This window comes from Osmia lignaria, chromosome 13 (assembly GCF_051020975.1).
Source record: "Osmia lignaria lignaria isolate PbOS001 chromosome 13, iyOsmLign1, whole genome shotgun sequence".
NCBI classification, from domain to species: Eukaryota; Metazoa; Arthropoda; class Insecta; order Hymenoptera; family Megachilidae; genus Osmia; species Osmia lignaria.
In genome coordinates, this window is record NC_135044.1 from 3,806,538 (window position 1) to 3,827,476 (window position 20,939).

The 20,939-nt window shown below is 41.2% G+C and overlaps 1 long non-coding RNA gene across 2 annotated transcripts in view; it reads right to left on the reverse strand.

Moving 5' to 3' along the window:
• LOC143305240 (uncharacterized) overlaps window positions 1–20,939 on the reverse strand; it is a 62,781-nt gene that overhangs the window by 39,594 nt on the left and 2,248 nt on the right. The window lies entirely within an intron of this gene.

The window sequence follows — 20,939 nt, forward strand, 5'->3', positions numbered from 1 at the left end:
GGAGATAAGCTCGCGAATAAGCTGCAAGTTCTCGGAAATTGATGACGATATTTGAAGAAATATTATAAGTTTTTAATGATATGGTGAATTTTACTGTGCCTAAAATCTAAATTTACTCAAGGAATTTTAAATTGATAACATATAATCAATACTTTGCTACTTTATAAAGAATTTTTTAAATTTCTTCTTATTAAGATAAATGTAAATTAAATATTAATTGAAGATAGGAGAATCAATGAGTTAGATGGTTATCAGTGTTCTAAAATAAGAAAGATGGAATAAAAATCGCGGATGGTATCGCAACGAGCATCAAAGTCGAAGGAAAAGATGACGCGAGCAAGTTCAGCGCACCCTCGTCCACAGCTTGCCCTTCGATTCTCATTCAAGGTCCGTAATGAGGGTGCAGTGTACGTCGAGGCTTCGGGGTTTCCATGACGACCGCCACTAAACTACCCTTGCAACGCCCACTGAGGGTTGCGTTTCAACTTTCCACCCTCTGTCTCGTCCGATCGACAAACGTCCCGTCCACAGTTGCACCGCTTCCGAAAGGAATCATTCGAATAGCCTCGACAAGATTTCTTTCTTCTACGCCTGCCGCAATTTTTCTTTCAAAGGTCATCTGCCATTTCATTTTTTACACATTTTTTGAAGACTATACGATAACTACATCAATTTGTAATATTTCTTAAAAAAATTTATCCTACAGTTACCTTATAATAATTTTCAAAGTATCTTAAGAATGTTAAAAGCAAATCAGTTTGGAAGTTTTGTTCGGTGAAACGGGAAAGTGATCGGAGAAAAGATCGATAAAAGAAAGTGCCGCGTCTAAAACTTGGATTGCCGTGCCATTCGGCTAAAATGAATCCGACGCTTTGTCAGTAATTTCCCCACAGGCCAATTCGGTGAGGGATTCTGGAAATTCGACGGACATCGACCGACGATTAAATTCTAAGTAATCGCACGGAAACAATCGACAATTCTCGGTTCCTCGAAATCATTATCGATACGAACGAAAATATGTAAATAGAACTGTCCTTATAATAATTTTAATCTGATAAAAGAGAAGAACCATTGCTCGCCACTTTGTTAGTCTTTCTCTCGTTCGAAATATTCCATTTCTTCTTGGAGCGTGTGTGCGCTCGTTGCATTTTCAAAAGCCGTGTCCAAAGGACACGTTCCGCCAGTCTCGACCGACAATGCGTCCAGTTCAAGTTTGAAAAAGAAAGAAGCCTCGAAGAGATGATGCGACTGCTCGTCGTTTCCCTTCCCTCTTCGTTCATTTTTTGCATCGTACCCTGCGAATACCGTACTCCTTCTATATTTCGCTGTTCCGAGGACTCCGCGGACGTCCTTTGCCTTCTTCGATGGATCGACGTCCTGGTCATCGACGTTGGGTGCATTAACCAAGGAGTAGGTTATCCGCGTACCTTCACCGCTCGACACGAGGTCGAAGACCCTACGGTACATTCGAGAACTGATCGAACCACGTCGATCCGCAAGGACATCGCGGAACTTCGATCTTACTGGTTCGATAAGAAGATCGAACCAGCTGACTCTATTGATTCTTTTTGATTGATTCTAAAAGGATTTTGGTGGATAATTGGTATAATTGTTAAGGAAAAAATTCTTAGATAATAAGAATTCGATCTTCCGACAAATATACAAAATAAATATCCTGATATTTTGAGCAGGAAAGCATACGAAGATGAAGTAAAAGAGCGTCTTATGCACCCTCGATGGGGTCTCTGCCCTTAACGTCGAAGGTCGAGGACCTTTCAACGACTATGCTGTCTCTTTCTTCTCCTCCATTTTCTCTCTTTATCTTCTGTTTGCGACGCCAGGCCCTTTTTGCGAGCACCTGCCCGATAGACTGTTACCGGACCAGATGCCGAAGGATCGGCCAGCTTATGCTCGATCTTCCATCGATAATTCGATAATATCGAGAAGCATCTTGCTCCCGCTTCAATTGTCTCTCAAAATGATCTAAGAAAATTGCTGTCTTTGTGAAAAACATTTGCATACAAATGTTGATGCATTTTTATTTAAAAATCTATCGTCATTGTACATAAACATTCTTTAAATAGAATAATTATAAGACTGGCAGTGATAAAACGAATTCTTAATAGTCACATTATTCATACCAACTTTACTCCCCAGATAACTTGTGGGTCATCGAGTATTCATTAATTTCAATTTTTTTAAATAGAAACGGTTAATAAGGGGAAGCATTCGAGTGCCTTTTCTCGGATTTGAATCAACTTAGCTAACATTTTCCTTAGTATCACGGGGATTATCATATGAGATACGATCGGATTATTTCTCAACGGTGTTCCTTCAGCAGACGGTGGAACAAATAGTATGTGAACGAAGCTTAAAGCGTCGGCGATGCGGTGGGGAGAAGCGCGGCAGAAGTGCAACGCTCCTGCAAGGTTCACTGTACACTCGGCTCGCGATGCCACTGACCCATTAATACATATAAAGCTCGGCTGCACGGCGTAATTTGCATCGGCCGGTACTCGTCATTTGAATTGCTAAGCCTGCTGATGCAAATATAATACGACTCGCGCGGTTTCGGTAACGCTTGATTGGCTTGAAAGCGCCAAGCGCGACTTGCAACCCACTCGAGTCTTCTTTTACCCTACACGTCCCTCCCTGAACAGCCTCTGTCCATCGAACTCTAACGGTAAAGGAACAGCTACTGCTCCATTGCTTTTTCTCTTTCTTCCCGGCACTTATTAGCCACCATCGATCCTCGAACCAGAGAAACCAGGATATTCTTCCTCCTGGGACATTTTCATTTTCATTTTCATTTCCTTCGGATGAACGTATCAAAGTTTCGGTAAATATTTATTTATATAAGATATGTTACGAGGAGTAACTCGCTCGAAAGCTGTCGAGAAATCGTGCTGAATGGCTAGCCGGGAGAAGGGTTAACGCTTCGAAGCTGGGACAAGGCCGAGAGGGTGCATCGTCCCGTGCACAGAGGTCTTTGCACCGAGAGAGCCCGTGCGATCTGGCGAGGAATCGTGCTGTAAACAACCGGCTATGTGGGCCAAACGATCGTTGAATGAGCGAACCGGCCACCATCTTTTTAAACATTCTTGAAAGAACGTCGTCGTTACGTCGCTCGACGAGCGAGAAACAGCCTCGCAACGGGACCATTATACAACGAGATACCGATCGAATCTCGACTAACGAGCACCATTTTTAGCTTCTTTCTTTTCGCGGAATATAATTTTGAAACCGAAGGTGATACAATATATTCGGTTTCAAAATTCTCGTTGCATAAGGCCACAGAATGTCGGCTGGCATTCTTCGAAATCCTCTTTTCGGCCACATCTGCGCTCGCTATGCTAACCACGCGAAGAATGAAGACGCAAATGGCTCCACATGCGAACCAGAGAATCGTCGAACGTCTGACAATCGGGTTTTTCTTAATACTTCGAGGACGATGAACTCATATCTCCACTCGTGGAACATTGGATCATCCAAGAGACGGTGGAAATATTACCACTTTGAAATTGCAGATAAATAAATAAGAAATCTGAAATTTGTCATTTCAAGAGTTCGGTATCTCATTTCGCGAATTAACTTGAAAGTTATAATTTCCCGTGAGGTATACACGACTTCATGTTTCCTATTTTCTTATAACTTTGATCGCTGGATGTTGGAGCCAAGTCCAGACTACTTGAGAAAAGAAGAAACTCTAATGATAAACACTGAAAGTGTAGAGCACCGTTGGAATTTACTTTCACGAGCACTTTTCCTTTTGACTCCATAAATTTCACCTTACCCCTCGTTCAGATACGTATCGAGGGAAGCACCTCCTATTACCATGCAAATTTAATTAGGCCACTTTGGTACGGCCATTCGAAGGAAAAAGAAAATATATAATTCGCCCTCTTGTTATGCAAATACTGCAGCTAAATATCTTGCATGATCGTTCGAACTATATATTCCATGATTTTGTTACTTTATATGTTGTTAATGCAATAATCTCTGATTATAAATCAGAAAAATTCTCCTCTGACATTTTCTCGTCGAACGGTCAAGAAACATTTCAAATTCTTTCCAGCTTATTTCAATTGAAAAAGCAGGTTCACACCGGCAATAAAGTATTCTGAATTAGAAAATAATTCTGTCACGCTTAAATCGTTAAAAGAATGGTCCTTGGGAAGGGAAGACCGACTTCCTAGATCTGCTTTCAAGTAACAGACCCAAAGATTACAGCGTGGCATTGCGTGGGCATAAATAACGGGCTATATTTTCGCGTAACTACCAAGTCAGCAATAAATAAGTGGGAGTCGTAAATCAACCCTAAGGGATTCGCATCATTCGAGGCATAAATAGCATTATTGGTTTAAGGGGGTCGTCAGTTAGCTCGACAAACCAAGGTACTGACCTCGCCTGACGAGAAAACGTCTTCAAGAAAATTGACGGGACACCGTGAAAGAATTCGTCCTTGCTGGCCCAGATCTTCACGCTTCACGAGCGTGAATCTTATGTAACACCCCGTAACCACCGGAAGTGACAGTCGTTTCGATAAAAACCGAGTATAACTATGTACGTTTCTGTGGTCGATCGATTTTCTACAGTGAAGGGGTGGAAAATATTTTTGCCTGATTTTGAATACTTTAGCGGTGAAATTAAATTGCTAATTTATATTAATTCATGACCTGAACAATCAAATTATTCTAACGTAATAAGAATAAGTGAAAGCTACAAAACCATTTCCATGTAAGAGAGTGAAAGTCAGAAAACGTGAAAAACGATCCTCGCGACTAAATATAAATGTTCATTTCCATCGAATTCTTGCTCACGGCCTTAAAATTAGCAGACGTTTCGAAAAATCGAATCATCCCTTTTCAAACACCAGCCCGCTGGCCTGGAAGATCACGGGGATGAAGGATTCCATGAAACGAGGCCACATCGAGTTTCCCATGATCGTCGATCGGTTTAATCGGCACAAAAACCGTCCGTGGGACGATCCGGCCATTGTAAACGCGGGGGACGTTTCAACCCCTTTCGAGTTTTACCCTTTTCCAGAAAAAAAAGGAAGCAGAAATCTCGCGCGGATCTGTCTAACAATGTCGATATGTTATTTCATCTTGATCGAAAAACGGTTGCACGTTCACGTCTTCCTCCCCATATACAGGGTGAATCAATTTCTCTTTCTACGGGGGCAGAACGATACCTTCGATACCCACCTGCCGTTTCTCATATTTTTATATTTTTGTGAATATTCGATACTTTGAGCGTGGGTTTTGAATAATTTAAAATAGTAATAATAATTTTAGATTGGTAATAATTTAGAATAGTATTTGTACGAATTGTTTTCAAATTCGCGTATATTATGAAAAATCCTGTAGAATCCAGCTGGCTAGGATCTGGATACCTGTGGCTGGATTCTGTAAATTCGGAAATCCCTTTTCACCGTGGCGCTTGGGATAATTTCATTCCAAGGCTTCCGGCGGAGTTCTGGGACGATTTTATACGTTGAAAAGGGTTTCAACCTTGTGTCACGAGGGCCAGGTTGCTCCAGATTGTGAAGCAACCCTCCTTTTACTCTGACAGTCCCGCGGTGCATCGAATTTTTTCCTCGATCCTCGATAATTTACAGTGCTCTCAATTTCTGTCACGACCGTTTCTAACATTGACGAGAACTGGTTCGACGAGAACCCTTTCCGTAAATGTCCCTGTTCCCTATTTACATCTTCCTACTTTCCGTTATCGATGATTTATAGATTTATTGCAGGGACGTGTCATTGTCCTTTCATAACTGGAGACAAACGAGCGAGTTAAATGCAACCGGTTCGCAGCAGTCAACCCTTCACGAGTTGTAAATTAGCCGAACGTTGCTCTGTTTACCGTGCCGTGAATGGTACGTCTCTGTTGTGCATTTTAATTGGACATTTTACTTCTGTAAGTGTCAATTCTCTTTATTGATAAATGGGCAGAAATTTGTCGAGAACGAAGACCGGAAATGGGATAAGACGGGAAGTTAGCCCTCTTAGAGGGTGGTTATATGAAAGTAGCCAAGGTCGGGACTGGTTAACAGGACTGTTCCCTTGGTAACCATCCCCCAGGATTCAGAAAGTTTAGGTATACCCTGGAAGAGAAATCTTTGCTTCCAAAAACGCGTTTCGACGAGGATAAAGTATAACTTTATATTCGAGTTTTTTTTCCAATCTATTGAAATCATGGATGACAAGTTGTTGGAACGAAATTTGTGAAACTAAGATTAAAAAAGAAGATCGAAATTTCGTGTAAACGTTCTTTTAACGTTCACCCTGTCCCGTCGTTAGCATTCATTTTTTCTCTTTCAAGCTGTTCTTTATTCACCCCAGGCGCTCATCCCTGTGATGACTCTGCTAGCCTCACGACTTCCACGATTCAATAAAGTCAAACAGAACTGGAGAAAGGAAATCGACAACTTCGGATGCCTTTCTTATCGCTTTTATGTCCCTCCGGCCCCATGTGGTCCCTTCGACGGAAAATCGAGCCTCCCTTTCTCGCCATTCAATCGAACAGAATTCGCAGAATCAACGAAACATCCATATCTTTTGATAATATTACCCAATCCTCCAATTCTTTTCAGAAAAATTAAAACGATGCCTCTATCATCTGCTTTACGTTCCTTTCGTATTACTAATTCGAATTTTTCAATAGAAACTTACAAAATTATAATTTAAAATCTAATCTATCCTGGCAAATATTGTTTCGAAAGTTGTCTGTGCTATGCAACACGTGAACAGGAATGGAATCGAAAACACAGCTGCGCTGAATGAGAACAAACACGACATTAATTCCTAGTGAAACGAGAACGAAAGTCTACAGAGAAAGTAGTTGGAATAGAATTTCAAGCATCGAATCTCGTCAGATCACCGTGATGTTTATCGTCTAACGACCCGCGTTGCAAATAATTTTCACGCCTTCTGGGAACCTATTACATCGTTAATCGCATGTACCTTAACTTTTAGAAGAAGAAAAGAAAATTGTAACTGATTTCTCTTCGTCGGATCGCAATGATCACGATCAAGGAAGCGGTGTTTCCGTTTTACGATCGATCGAACGCAAACACGGTCCAAGGAGAAAGTGAAACGGAAACGTATCGTTGTCGTTGGCGCGCAAGCGCATACGCGTGCAAGAGTAAGGCAATAGGATAAGGAGAGTTCGTTTACCCGTGGTTATCGCAACAGGACTCTCTCGAGCCGTAATCGTTCTCTTGTCTCGCGCGATTCTTTTCGCTCACCTCGGCGTACTTGGCGCGATAACGCGCAGACGATAGCCTGGAGACTTTCCAGCCTAAAATGAATCACCTCCTTCCATGCTTGGCACGCTCGAAATCAAAGGTCCGCGGCGTCGAGCCGGCACAAGTTTTCGAGACGCATCCTACCCCGCTGTTAATGCCAAAGTCCCAATCGTATCCTGGCGAGGATCTGGCTCGCGTTTGCCAGCCTGGCGCGGCGCTACTAAAAAGAAAGAGTAATGGCGGAGGAGGAACGAAAATCGAGCAAAACGGCGAGGAAACAAAAGGGGCTCCGGCGACCGAGAAGCGAGCAGAAAAAGAGATTCATAGAGAAAAAGAAAGGGGATGAACCTTGTCGGACGGAGGGTAAAGGAGGCCACGGAGACGGCGGGAGGGAGGACGAACGAAACTGAACCAAGAAGAGGAGAAAAAGAAGCAATCGAAGGAAAGACAGGAAAAAGAAAGCGAAACGGAGCGGTAGAAGCCGGAGAAAGAGAGGGTGGCGCGCGAAACACGAAGAAATCGACAGAGAAGTGGGCGACGTAACGGCGAGGAGGAACGAGGGAGAGAGAAAGAAGAGGGTCCGTGACCGAGCAGGATCAATGCACGCCACGGACCTTGAGAGACCCTCTCCCTGTTCTCCTTGTCCATCGGGATACCCCCTCTTGCGGAGCAGCCCTCGCAGAAGCGCGACGAACGTCGCCGTTGGAACGCGAGGCGGATCGACGAGAACCGTGATGAACCAGAAGAGGAGAAAGGGGAAAGTGGAGATTGCATCGTGCACCAGTATTGCCGGCAACACGGACGACACATAACCTCACTAACACGCTTCGTCTCGACTGATATGCAAGCCGATGCACCGACGCGACGTGGCCCTCCCTCTCGAAACAATGCTCTTCTCCTCGCTCGCTTTGCCCCTCTCTCCTCCTCGAACCATCTTGCCAACTAATCATCCAATTTTACCCTAATCTAACCCCAATTTTATACGACCCTTCTGTCATTCGAATCGGCTGCTTTTCGTGATAACGTTTACTCGTCACGAACTTCTATCGGTAGCTGATCGATCGTACGCGGTCATGCTTTCTTCATGGTTCTAGAGAAAACGGCTGAAGGGATCTTGAATTGCTTTTGTACTTTGCTCGCTGATACTTCATAGAAGAGATATGTATTTGAGATTTGGAGATTTTACAGTCTGGTTAAGATTTTTTAAACTTTCATTTTATGTTTAAGCTCTACACGAAAACAACGCTTTCCGAAAGAAAGATGTTTGCGAATCGATGATGCAAACTTCCGTTCATAAGTGCACCGGAATTGATGGGACAGCTGCGATCGCAACAGGTCAACTCTTTCTAGCGATGGCTTTTGAACCCTTTACAGCTGGTGTTTACGCAAAATCCAGGAAGAATGACCGAATATGCTGCTCGATCGACAGCTGCATCGTGAAGAATCCGTGTGCACCTTTATGACCATAGAAAAATGTTTGCATCTGGTTTTGCATCTCGAATCAGGTAGATGATATGAATCATCGAAATCCTTTTGCATTGTGACCACCCCCGTTGGCGACAGAGTTCAGAAAACCGAGGGTTTTCAATACCGATGGGTTAATGCGCTGCTTTGCAATAATTGTGAGTATCGATTGTGGAACAGCTTTACGCAAAGCGAGTGGACAGATGTGGATTACCGAACACCCTTTGTCGTACTTGAAAACCCCTTTCATGCAATTTTCAGGGCTCGAAAGGGGGAAGAATGATTTTGCAAAATGATCAGAAATTCCAAAAATTTGTTCTTATGGACTTAAATATCTCTCAATCCGTATTCGAATAAATATACACGTGCGTGCAACAAGCTGGCAGGTGCAGCGTGCGGAGCTACGCGTGTCGATCAAAGAGACGAGAAAGAAGGCGTAACCGAATGAAAATTCGATCTTCTTTTCGTCTGTTCTTGAAACGCTCATTTTTTCCCTTTCCACAACCCATCTCCCCTTTTCGCTTCTTTTCCGGTCCCATTACAATGAAAGACGCGTGACGAGATGCAATGCGAACAGAAACAGCTGCACCGTTCAGCGTGCATCCAGACACGCGTCGCGGTATTATGCAACCCTGAAAACCCCTTATTACACATCATGGAGGAGGTACACGGAAGCACGAGACACCCTATGGGGCGGGGGTGCGATGTTCCAGCCACTTTGACGACTTCCGTGTGTCGTTGTGATTTACAATGAGTAGGAATCGATGCATCTTGTAATAAGAATATTTTCAAGTGATCAACGAAACTAAATCTTCAGATCAAATATTAGAAAGACTATATTGAAATATGAATTTTTCGAACGCTTGACAGAGCGATGTATGAACTCACCTTTCTCTTCCCACAGGTGATACCCCTTTTGTAAAATTTTCGGAAAGGAAAAGCCAGATACGTTTGTCTGTTTACCCATTTTCCCGAGTCCATCTGCAAGCCTTAACACAAACAACCCTTCCACGTCAGTTCCCACGGTGTTCGTTTTAAGAATCATTCCGACCCCTTTCCCAAAAACCCAAGATACCTTTCCTTAAGTATGAATAGAGGAAAGTATGAAAACATTACTTTTATTTAACTCTGTAGAATGGGAAACGTATAATCATCATTTTTGAACAGAATTTTGAAATATTGAAAGTTGCAAAATCTAATACTGGGTTCAATTGATCAAAGTTGAATTCCAACAGAAAAAATATTCAGATTTCGGTAACATCCCTAGTCTCGACAGATTTCACCAACACGTTGAAAGGTATTATACCTCTACACTTTATTGGATTTACGGCCACATCTGGCAAGATCGGTAAGAGGAAACGCAAAACGTGACACGCGCCCCGTAACACGAAACCCTTTTATACAAGAGATGATTTTACGTAACGGATGTAACAACTCAACACGTGGCAGCTCTTCTCCTCGTAACAACGGTAACCGGAAATTGAAGGAAATTCAACAACAATTGTATATACGAAACAGCTAAGCTACATCGATGAATCATTAGCACTTAGAACAGCAATAGCAATACCATAGATCATTCCTCAATTAACACAATTATAAATCATACGACATTAAAAAAATTTTGGGATCAACATCAAAGATATACTAAACTAAACTTGTTGGTATCGAAAAATTTGAATAGAACTAAAGGGCAAGGGAATAATTATAAAAAGTAAATCTTAGAAACTATAAAAGGCTCGCATCATCCCTTTTTCAAAACCTTTGTCGACATCTGGCGGTATCGAAGGGCTGCAAAGATCCCGGGCTCAATTTGGGCCCTATGAAACGCCACGAAAGAGCCATCTGTGACAAAGCGAGGGAATCAATTAAAGGGATCCGAAAAATCGACCGACGGTTCCGGAAATCAATTTTTCGATCGTCGTATCGACTGAAAAATATGTTGGAGCAATTTTTGTATTCGAATGAATAATATAATAGAAGGATGACTCGTTGAAGATTATTGGATTAATAGCGTGCTAATGGGTCAACTCTATTAAGATCAAACTGAATGACTCATAGTAAATGAGAGGCATCCGTTTCTCATTCAGAAGCTCGTATGCTATTCACGCAACCTTAGTCATCGGCATTTATCTCAAGGAAAGTATCGAACACCCACGATGTTCGCGCGTATCGTTACTTAATGAGCCACGGTTAAACTATCACCTCGTCCTGATTAATCTTCCTCGCCCGAGCCGACCAGGGTCGACGATTAACAGGTGCCAAAGTCCCACGGCATCGATTAACGCGTTCGCTAACAATACACGGTTCGTTCGTATACCAAAGACAAAATGATATAATTTTAAACGATACATGTCCTTGACATATTACACTATTCTTTACATCTACATGTTTCAAATCATATGAGAGAAAAAGTTATGGTCTCGTGTGTTTGTTTTTATCATCAGCCACCTGTTAGGCGATATTCATCGACAACAGATCTAATTACACAATTATCTTAGAAATTCGAGAAGAAGAATAAGGAAAACTATTGCTACGTCAATCGATAAATATCTTTTGTTGATCGCCGATATCGTCTTTCTAAGTTCACGAAAAACAACCACTCGATCAATTATAAATGAGCGACAGACGTGGATTAACATTAATGTAATATGTAATAGAACATTAATATAAATAACTGGCAAAGTCCAAACGACGACTTGAATGAATAAATCAGTCCGAGGTAATCTAAAATTTATATCAAATTATTTTTACTTTAACTTATAAACGTGAATATTTATCGAGTCTTGAAAACCATCAAAACAAAGGTGGACAATTAATTTTATCCAGTCACCTAATCACCTCTTGATCTACCCTTATTCTCTATGATACGACACGAACCGGGTGTCGTTCGCGTCAACTGGTATTATCCCTCTTTCTATTAATACTTAAATCAACCCCTAAACAATATCCTTCGATTCTTCTTGTTTCCGTTGATTCTAAAATTATATTTGAAAAATCGAAAGAATTCTGCGAAATAGGTAAAATGGTGACAGTAACTCGTGCCCTCTGTCGGTACACACACGTACCGTGAAGGTATAATAAAAAGAGAAATGTACGGTGCATTGCACCCCCTGTTACTCGTACAGGGTACAAGGGTAGAAGGGGTTGGATCGATTCCGGGCGTTGGCGCCGAGGTCACCGGCTCGCCTTGCTCGGAGTAATGACCCTCACCCAGTGCAGTGCAATGGCATCGTCGTCATCCCCTCCCCAACCCTCCCCGCCGTCACTTTGGCCATCGTTTTCCTCCCTCGCGGAGTGGTGGAAGACTTTGTTCGTGGGGTCGCAGCTGAAGGGGTTAGAGGGTGTCTCGACGCGGCGTATCGGCCCTCTCAGGAAGGCATAAACCAGCCAGAGGGTGGTTAGGGATGGTGGGGGTGAAAGGATGCAGGATATAGAGGGCTATCATAAAATCCTTCCTCTCCGCTCGTTTCTTCCGATTTGTCGAGACCAGGAAAAAGCTTGGCTATTATTTAACCCCTTGTTCCGCGGGTTTTACATGAATTCATTTTTGGGAGATAATTTTAGAAAACAATCGACAACAAAATAATAATTTCTCTTTCACGACTCGAATGAATTGAATTCATTCGAACGAGTTAATTGAAACGAAATAAAGGTACTTTTAAAATAAACTTTCATCCCCTCCCGAACGACAGACGGTGTTGATGAACCCTGGCATCCAGAGTTCGTCAGGGACCTTAAACTTGGCGGGAGGTCAATGATCGATGCCAGCCAACGTGTGCTCCCACCTTGACTCTTGCCGGCTAATTCTGGTGAATTATTCAGGGTACGAGATAGCGAACGATTGCACCTGCCGCGACCGCTAATTTCTCCGTATACCTTGCGTGTTGGACGAGCGCGCGGCCCTGAATCAGGGTGCATTGTTTACCCGTTGCGTTTCCTGGCTGCGCGTAGGTGGCGGCGACCGATTGGCTCTCGAGTACTTCAACCCTTTCGCGTGAGCGCGACATTCGTGTCGTAGTATCTTTATCAAAACGTACCGGGTGTGATAATACCTTTAGCGAACCAACATTTTTTGTTCAGTAAACGAAAAGGTAGTCTGAAGGAAGTCAGGGGGATGGTACGGAAATTCCAAGAAAGGAGGAATCGTGCCTCCCTCTGGAGGGGGCGTACCACAACGTGGACGTGATGCGAAGGTGAAGCGGGTTGCGAGGCGACAAGAGCGTAGCAGAGGCGATAGCAGCAAGGGGACTAGGTCATTCCCCCTTGCCTTGCACCAACGAGCGAACAGGGGTCATCGCGAGACACTGAACCCTTCGAATGGTCACCCTTTCCACCGACGTCGAGCAACCGCGTCTATTCGAGCGGCTCGAGCTGGCGGAATCGCGGTACACCGACCCGACGCGCTTTCCATCAGCCACGCTCTGTTTCTGGCCGAACAACAACGATCCTCTACGGGGATAATGCCTCCCTCCGGGATTTTATGGGCTCGCGGAAAGTGGGTTTTTCGTCCCAACGTTCGAACGCGACCCTATGCGATAATGTAAAAAATTTTCTCATCCAGGTGGAGATTTTCTTTTCTTTTCGACGGGTTTTTAAACAAACACGAAAATCGTTCTGATGCTGGGTCAGATTTGACCCTGTCAAAGAAAAAATGTATTGGAAATTTTTTGTTCGACGGTGGATTTTGCATTTCATATTTTACGTCAATCAATTTGGTATAAAATCTGATTAAATGATTAGATAATTCAAAATATATCAAAGAGTATTAAGGAAAAATTGCATTTTGAAAATTGATGGTTTATTAATATTTAACCAAAGACCTGAATTAAGAAATATGAATAAGATAAATTTATTTTACAAAGCTATCTCGACGATTAATCAACGAATTGAAGGAGTTTTAATCATTTCTCTTTTAAGAATACCTGATGACTTACTTCCATTTATCTATAAGCTGATCCAAAAGCAAAGATATATACGAGTGAAAATACCAAGAGCGAGTGAAAAAATTGGCAAGTATCTTGATCTTCCAAAATAAATTTGCAAAAAATAAACAAGTACTTTGGACTATGCCTACGTGTTAATAAAATAATACCCACAAAGATGTACCTTAAACATTTTCCAAGAATTTCAAGTGTGTCTGAACTCGTGATCTTCATTTCTATCTTTCGTCGAAAACTCGAACAAGATATTTTTAAATTCTGAATAACTATACGAATACACTTTGCCAATGAATGGGTGGAAAGAAATTGGACTAAAATCTAAATCCGATGTTTCTACGAATTTGATTTCTCTAATGCTCGTTTCATTGGAAAAACGCTTAATAATTTTTTTATTTCGAACAAATTTGTTCGTTTCGACCACTCGATCGATGAAATTGAACTACACAGAAAATGATGTTTCCTATCACTTAACCTTGAATGATAACAGTGTCGACACGCCTCGAATTCTTCTGTCTCGATTGGTGATTATCGTAACTCAAATGTCTGATGGTCAAAAAATTTTTTTTCATGCTTCGAAATTTAGTTCACTCGTTTCATTTTGACCTTGATAAAACTCGAAGCAAAGGATTCGCGAAACATCCGATAATTTCGTAATTGCCAATAACAATTGCAACTTCGTTTCTTCGAGATCATTTTCCATTCGACACCGTGTATTTATATTTTTTATAGATTTGCAATCAGTTATTTGTTGCTGGTTGTTTATACGCTATCTCAGAGGCGTAAAATACATGAGATAAAAGGTCGATAAATTAAAAACGATAATACGATTACAAAATTTATTTTCAGAAGGATATCAACGGAGAAACCTTAACGGCACCTCTCGATTACAATTTCTTCAGACCATGCAATAATTTATTTTTTCAAATGAATTATCTGTAGTAAGATCTAATTTTATGTTACGATAACTCTTCTTCTTTGCAAAATACATACATCAAACATACGAAACTTTGTTTACGAAGAAAAATGAAACTTGTGAAATGCACCGTGTGAACTGCAGTTCAACTACCACATAATAGCGATACGAAAAAGTTATTTTGAAATGTTGCTGTCAACAGTGCAGCACTTTGAGTAAAATATTACTTTACACCTCGGACGTTTCTATACGAAACTTCTACCTAGAAATATGAAATCATATTTCAAAAATATTGGCGAAAAAATGAAGAGGTTTAAAAAAGTTCAATGTACTCATAAAAAAATATATTTTTGAAAAACTACCCTATCGTCTTGAAGTGATCACAAATAGTACCAAGCATAGGGTGAATTCATCATTAGAGTCGAGCATTTATTTCCCTTGAATTGGGCCATGAAATCAACAACGATGCAGCAGGGTCAAGGCAGTGCACTTTACCGATGCATTCGAGGTGCATTGCTCCCGGTACCATTCGGTCGCTTTCATTGAACGAACAATGCGGTGACGATTGACGCATTCAGACGGGCCGACGACAGCCGAATTGGTCGGCCCGTTTCAAGAAACGATAATTATACGATGGATTTACGTCGCACTCGAAATATCCGGTTGAGACGAACCCGGGGGAATCGTCGCACGATTTCCGTCGCTTGCAAATGCATCGACGACGAAACTTCGAGACTAATTGTGCGGTATAATAATAAACGTACAATTTCCCGATTTCCACGTTCGAGGCTTAAGAAATGCCTCTTTTCGTCGTCGACGAAAAGGCAAGAATCTGATTCGCCAGGGGCGGTAATTAAGATCCAGTTAAGGTTTAAAGAAAGCGAGCTGCAGACGTCGCGCACGAAAGGGGTGAAAAATCTTTCATTCCAGACAGACACGCGTCGCGACGTAGGAGAAGAAGAGATATCAGAGGGAGAGAAAAAAGGGCAGACAATAATGGTGGAAGATGAAAGCGGGGCCAAATATACTCATACGTGCAATCATTTTTGCGTGTGTGTGTGTGCGTACAGGGTGTCTCGGCGTGTCGTTTGAAACGGAGCAGAACTCTTTGAACAATGGTGAAAGGGAATGGAGTAAAAAAGGGACACTTAAAATCGCTAATTAGTCGAAATGATACCTCGTGCGAGAATAATAAATCCTGTATAAAAGGGCAGAATCGCGTAATCGTTGTTTAATGAAAGCTGTCTAGAAACAATTAAAATCTCTGCTTTTGAATTTATTAATGGAATATGTTATTTGATTGAGAAAATTCCATCGATTAAAATATTTTATAACTATTCTATTCGTTGTAAATGCTCAAGAACAGAAGGTAAAAATCCACGGAAATTTTTCAATTAAAAGAAACACCGCTTTCTGATTACAAGAGATTTAATATCAATCCATCAAGATTTAATAACCAAACGTTCATTTACAAAATCCGTTTTAAATCTTTCATAATCAGAAGCCAATATTTTCTGCAATCTCAAAATATCGACTATCATTTCGCAGAGGAAAGAAAGAGATAGGAAAGGAATTATAAAATACGAGTAAGCAATCAACGAACAACCTGTCTGGTCGAGAGAGATTGCAGAGATATATGCAACGCAACAAGTAATTAGCTCGATTCATTCTACCCTTGAACCTGAAGTGTTCTATCGGTTGTTCGCGATTTTTTTTTCACCACGGATCACCCTATAGATTATCGTGTGTGTGGGACAGCTATTTGACTAACGAAAAAAAAAAAGGAAATTGACGGTCGAGGAGGGGGTAAAAAGGGGAGGATGGGGTTCTGAGCGATCGACACGCTTCTTCATGACCCTGCTGCATCCAGGTTACACGATGCATTAATTAATCACCCTCTCATCCTCTTTAGACTAATGAAATTTACGATTTCGATCGGAACTCGCAAATCCTTGATTAATGGTAAATGTTTTAATCAAGTAATTGCGAAATGTTTGAAAATGGCCCAAAACTGGCACGGAAATGATATAAAAATCCCTATTTTTTACTTGTTAGATGAATTCAATTGAAAGGAAGAACTTTTCGAAAGCGGACAGGTTTTAGGGAGCCTAACAGATAAACACAAAGACCCTAAGAATATTTGCTTTGATTATCAGTTGACATGGTGCAGCTAGTTTCTAACCATCCTTAAAACATTCCAGTTATTCTCCTTTTAGAAACAGAATCTCGAAAATTTTCGTAAGAACTGTTTACTTTTAACGTGCAGAAGCAGAGTCATAAATTCGTGACGATTCAAATAACGAAGGGTGGATGAACTTCTAAAGGGAAAAGTTTGGAAAGCACCGGGTCCGTAGAGTGCATACGAGCGACAAACGGTGCACGCACTTGACGCGCACGTGCTGAATACGTGCAGTCGGAAATGCACGCACACGCGGCCATCTTGAGACGAGGACTGAAGGGTGTCTGCGCCCATGGCACACGCTGCGAAACACGCCGGTTCACACCCTTCGGAATGCTAGCCTGAACTGTCGTTCAACTCTACACGACAATGCGCTTCAAATTATTTTAAACATTCCAATCGAAGGCGTAAATTGAGATCGAAACGTTGCGGCATAAAATAGAGTCGTTTGAATTCGAATTAACGAACAACGTTGCAGCGCGATAATGAACCATCCCTCGGATGATTGAATTAAAACAGGAAAAACGGTTCATACCGTCGCTTTTTTATCGTGCTGTTATATCACGAACGAGCACGACAGATGTAAAATTCCTGTAGGACGGAACGTGAACGGGTATTTTTTTTGTTTTTTCCTCGCCACGGATGTGCATCGAAGAGGAAGATCTTCGACAGTGGCAGGCCAACGGAGCGGAGAATCGTCGCGCGACTCGTCTCTCCCGAAGCTGAGAACACGCGTCAGCAGGCCTTGGCCTCCAGTCAGACGATAATGCGGAGCCGCGATAAGCCAGAGGACTCCTATTTTAAAATACATACCGATTCGACCCGGGCCGAGATCAACAAGACTACCTTCCTTTTCGTTTGCGTTTACCTGACATTTCGCTTACGCCAAAAATAAAAGAAAATTCCTCGTGAAACCGAAATTTGTGGGCAAAGAAACGCGCTCAGTACCAAAAGGCCTAATCTAAACGTCGTTTCTTCTAATGGAAGAAAAAGAGAATCGTTTCAACGTTTCAAACGAAACGGTTGCGAACGTCTACTAAATGGACGTTTAGGAAGGAAAAGTGTATTTTAAATGGGTCGGACAAGTTGAGTGTCGATACCAAAATACAGGCGTTCTCTCTGTGATACGTGTTTCGGGGTATTTTCCGGAAATTCTCATGGCCAAGGTCGTCCTCTCGCGTCATCCTCCTTGAATTTAAATTTAGAGAACCAACTCGAAGAGTGACTCTTTTTCTCTGTCGACGAGACGTTAACATAGATCCCTGAAAGCTATTCGACAGCTATACACACTATCATCTCTGTCTCGGTGTATTCTCGTGAACAAAACAGATGCAACCGTCTGAAATACCTATACCATGAGCAATTTACTAATGTATCTGACAAAGAATTCACTTTATTAGACAATTTTTGTTGAATCGTGAGAAAATAAAGTTCGTACCCTTCGGGCTTTCGTTAGAATTCATTTCGAAATGTGAAATTCAATCACAAGGACGAACGTCACGTTTTGCATTCTTTATCTTTGGACGCTGATAACGAAACGATAGCTGCCGAGCAATAAAATAAATTATCATTCAAATGGCTCGAATACCGAAATGTAACAAGAGCTATGGAAATAGTATAGTTTAATTGACCAATAATTGTTATTTAATAATTACGAATTCGGAAATGATCAACTTCATCGAGAACAACAATTCGTGACGGATCGTCAATAAATAAATTTATCCAAATTATACGAAAAGAAACAAATATCTATCTCTTATCGGTGGAATAAATTAACGTATACCTATGTACTTCGTGACCTCGTAATAATTTCAAAACTGAAGACAAACTATCAGCATATAAAATTCCATCGAAAGTTTATCGTAAACCGATAGGAAAAACGTTTTCCTACGTTTTATCAACGGAATTCCACGATTCATCCGAAATCCGGACCTTCGATCGTTCACGAAGCCCACTTCCCTTATCACCGACGTCAACATAGGCCTGATAACGTGCTTCCCGTTCAATGTCATCGAATAGGAACGCTTTATTTTCACAAGTGCGAACGGCTGCTGTTTATCAGATGAAAAATCAAGACCCACAACCTGTCGCTATAAACGGTGTTACCATTGTAACACGTGTAAACAGGGTGTAGTTTCGTCCCTTAAATTAAGATTTTCTTCAAATCCAAAAGCTCTTCGCAGGATTCAAGTACTTTGGCGAACTATTAAATCGATCTACGATGCAAGGTGTTAAACATGATCGATCTGTATCGATCACGCGACGGATAGAACAATGACCCTGACATTCAGCCGCGACAAATGCCAATAACTTTAATTGTATTTCCGTGCCGAGGTCGCCGTTGTAACAAACTAACCGAGCTGTCGAAAACTGTTTGTTATTTAAATTTCCTGCGGAGCCGAGATACCTAGGAGATTAATATTTACAAAAGTTTAAAACACATTCCCAGCCGGTTTAGATAGTTTCGCGTTCAATTAACGAGTCCGGCATTTAACGAGTCGCCATCAAATTTTCATCGTTTACCTCTTAATTAACATTATTTTTACCGATCCATATTTAAGAGTATCTATTTCGAACGAAATGAATATCGAAATGAACGTCAGAATGATAAACTTGAAAAATAACTGTTTAAAATTGAACAATTCTGGCGAAAGAAATGCTAATTACACGCGTCTGCTGTACGAAATGAACGCATACGAAAATAAGAATGAATCCGCTGGTAATATTTGACATTATTATTGCATCTTTATCGAGCCACTGAATCAACAGATTCCATGCGAATCGACATGCAGCATGATATGCAGATTGTTTCGTCGACTAGCAGTCCTCTGTGCCGATCGATTATCGATTATCAAACCATTCTGGTATTAACTTTCAGAGGACGAAGCCCTGAAGAGCTTCGAACAACGTATCTATTGACCGACTTTATCGATTCACTTTCGTTTCGACTCCACGGTTCAACGTTAATCTCAAACTGATCATTACAAATTTTAATTAAACGAAACAACATAAAAACTCACGTTACGATGCTCGATCGAAGAGAAATTTTATGCAATTAAATTTATACTTTGTTGTTGAATGAAAAAATATTCCTTCTCGATTAATTAACATTGCGTTCTCGATAAACGTCGTGAATCGTTGATGACCTACGCAATACGTAAATTCTAAAGAAAAAGAAAATAAGCCAAGATTGTGGAAGACGCTTTATACGAACCAGGATTTGGTTTAGAGAAAAACAAGATTTTTTATTTCAATCATTTCACTCTGTTTATGTATATAATAATAATCCCTTCCATATGTGTATAATCTTACGCAAACATGGCTATTTTCAGAAAATGATTATTCTATTGAAAAATATATTTTTCAAATGTAGTTGCGAATGGAGATATAGAGTGACCGTACGTTTCGGAGTAAAAACGTACCGGATAGTCGATTCTTTTTAAAAGTACTGCTCCATCGAACAGATGAATAATTTATTTTTAAACACGAAACGCCCCTGATCGAGGTTCCTACGTCGCGGTGTCAACCTTTTCTCGGTCTTCGTTATACAAACGTCCGGTAGTCACGAAGAGAGCAGACGATAGCGCTTAGCAGAGCTTATCGTTAATGAAACGTACAGACGTAAACACTAAACATAGTACACCGGGTGAATGCAAGGCGTTTCTGCGAACAACGATCCATGGACGACAGTCTCCGTTCTTTTCCCTATAATTTCGAGCGTTCTCGACGATAACGATACCGCGGGGGTGACTGGTACCCCGCTAATTAATCGAATAATTAAAAATTTTCGAAAACGAAAATATTGGATATTTTTCAAAATAATTTTTGTACAAACCGGAAAACGGAGATATGCTTATACGTAAATTGTCTTAACTTTACCTACAAATTTTCCGACACGATGTTTATAGCGATTTTGAAAGAAAGAATTGAGCACGAGACGAGAAGAAAAAGAAAAACTTTTACTCCAAACCGATAGTCTGTCGCGAATTTTTTCAGCATGCAAAGTTCAAGGTTGCCTTGAAAAGACGATGGATAGAGAATTCGCCTCCTGTTTACACATTCAGAGGCCAAATCAGCTCGATCGTTAACAACAAATCGTCACCTCGTTTAAATCGTTCCGTATTTTTCCTTTTGCCTGCAAGCGCATCAATACGACACGAGTATATGTATATATTCGCGAGATGAACCGAT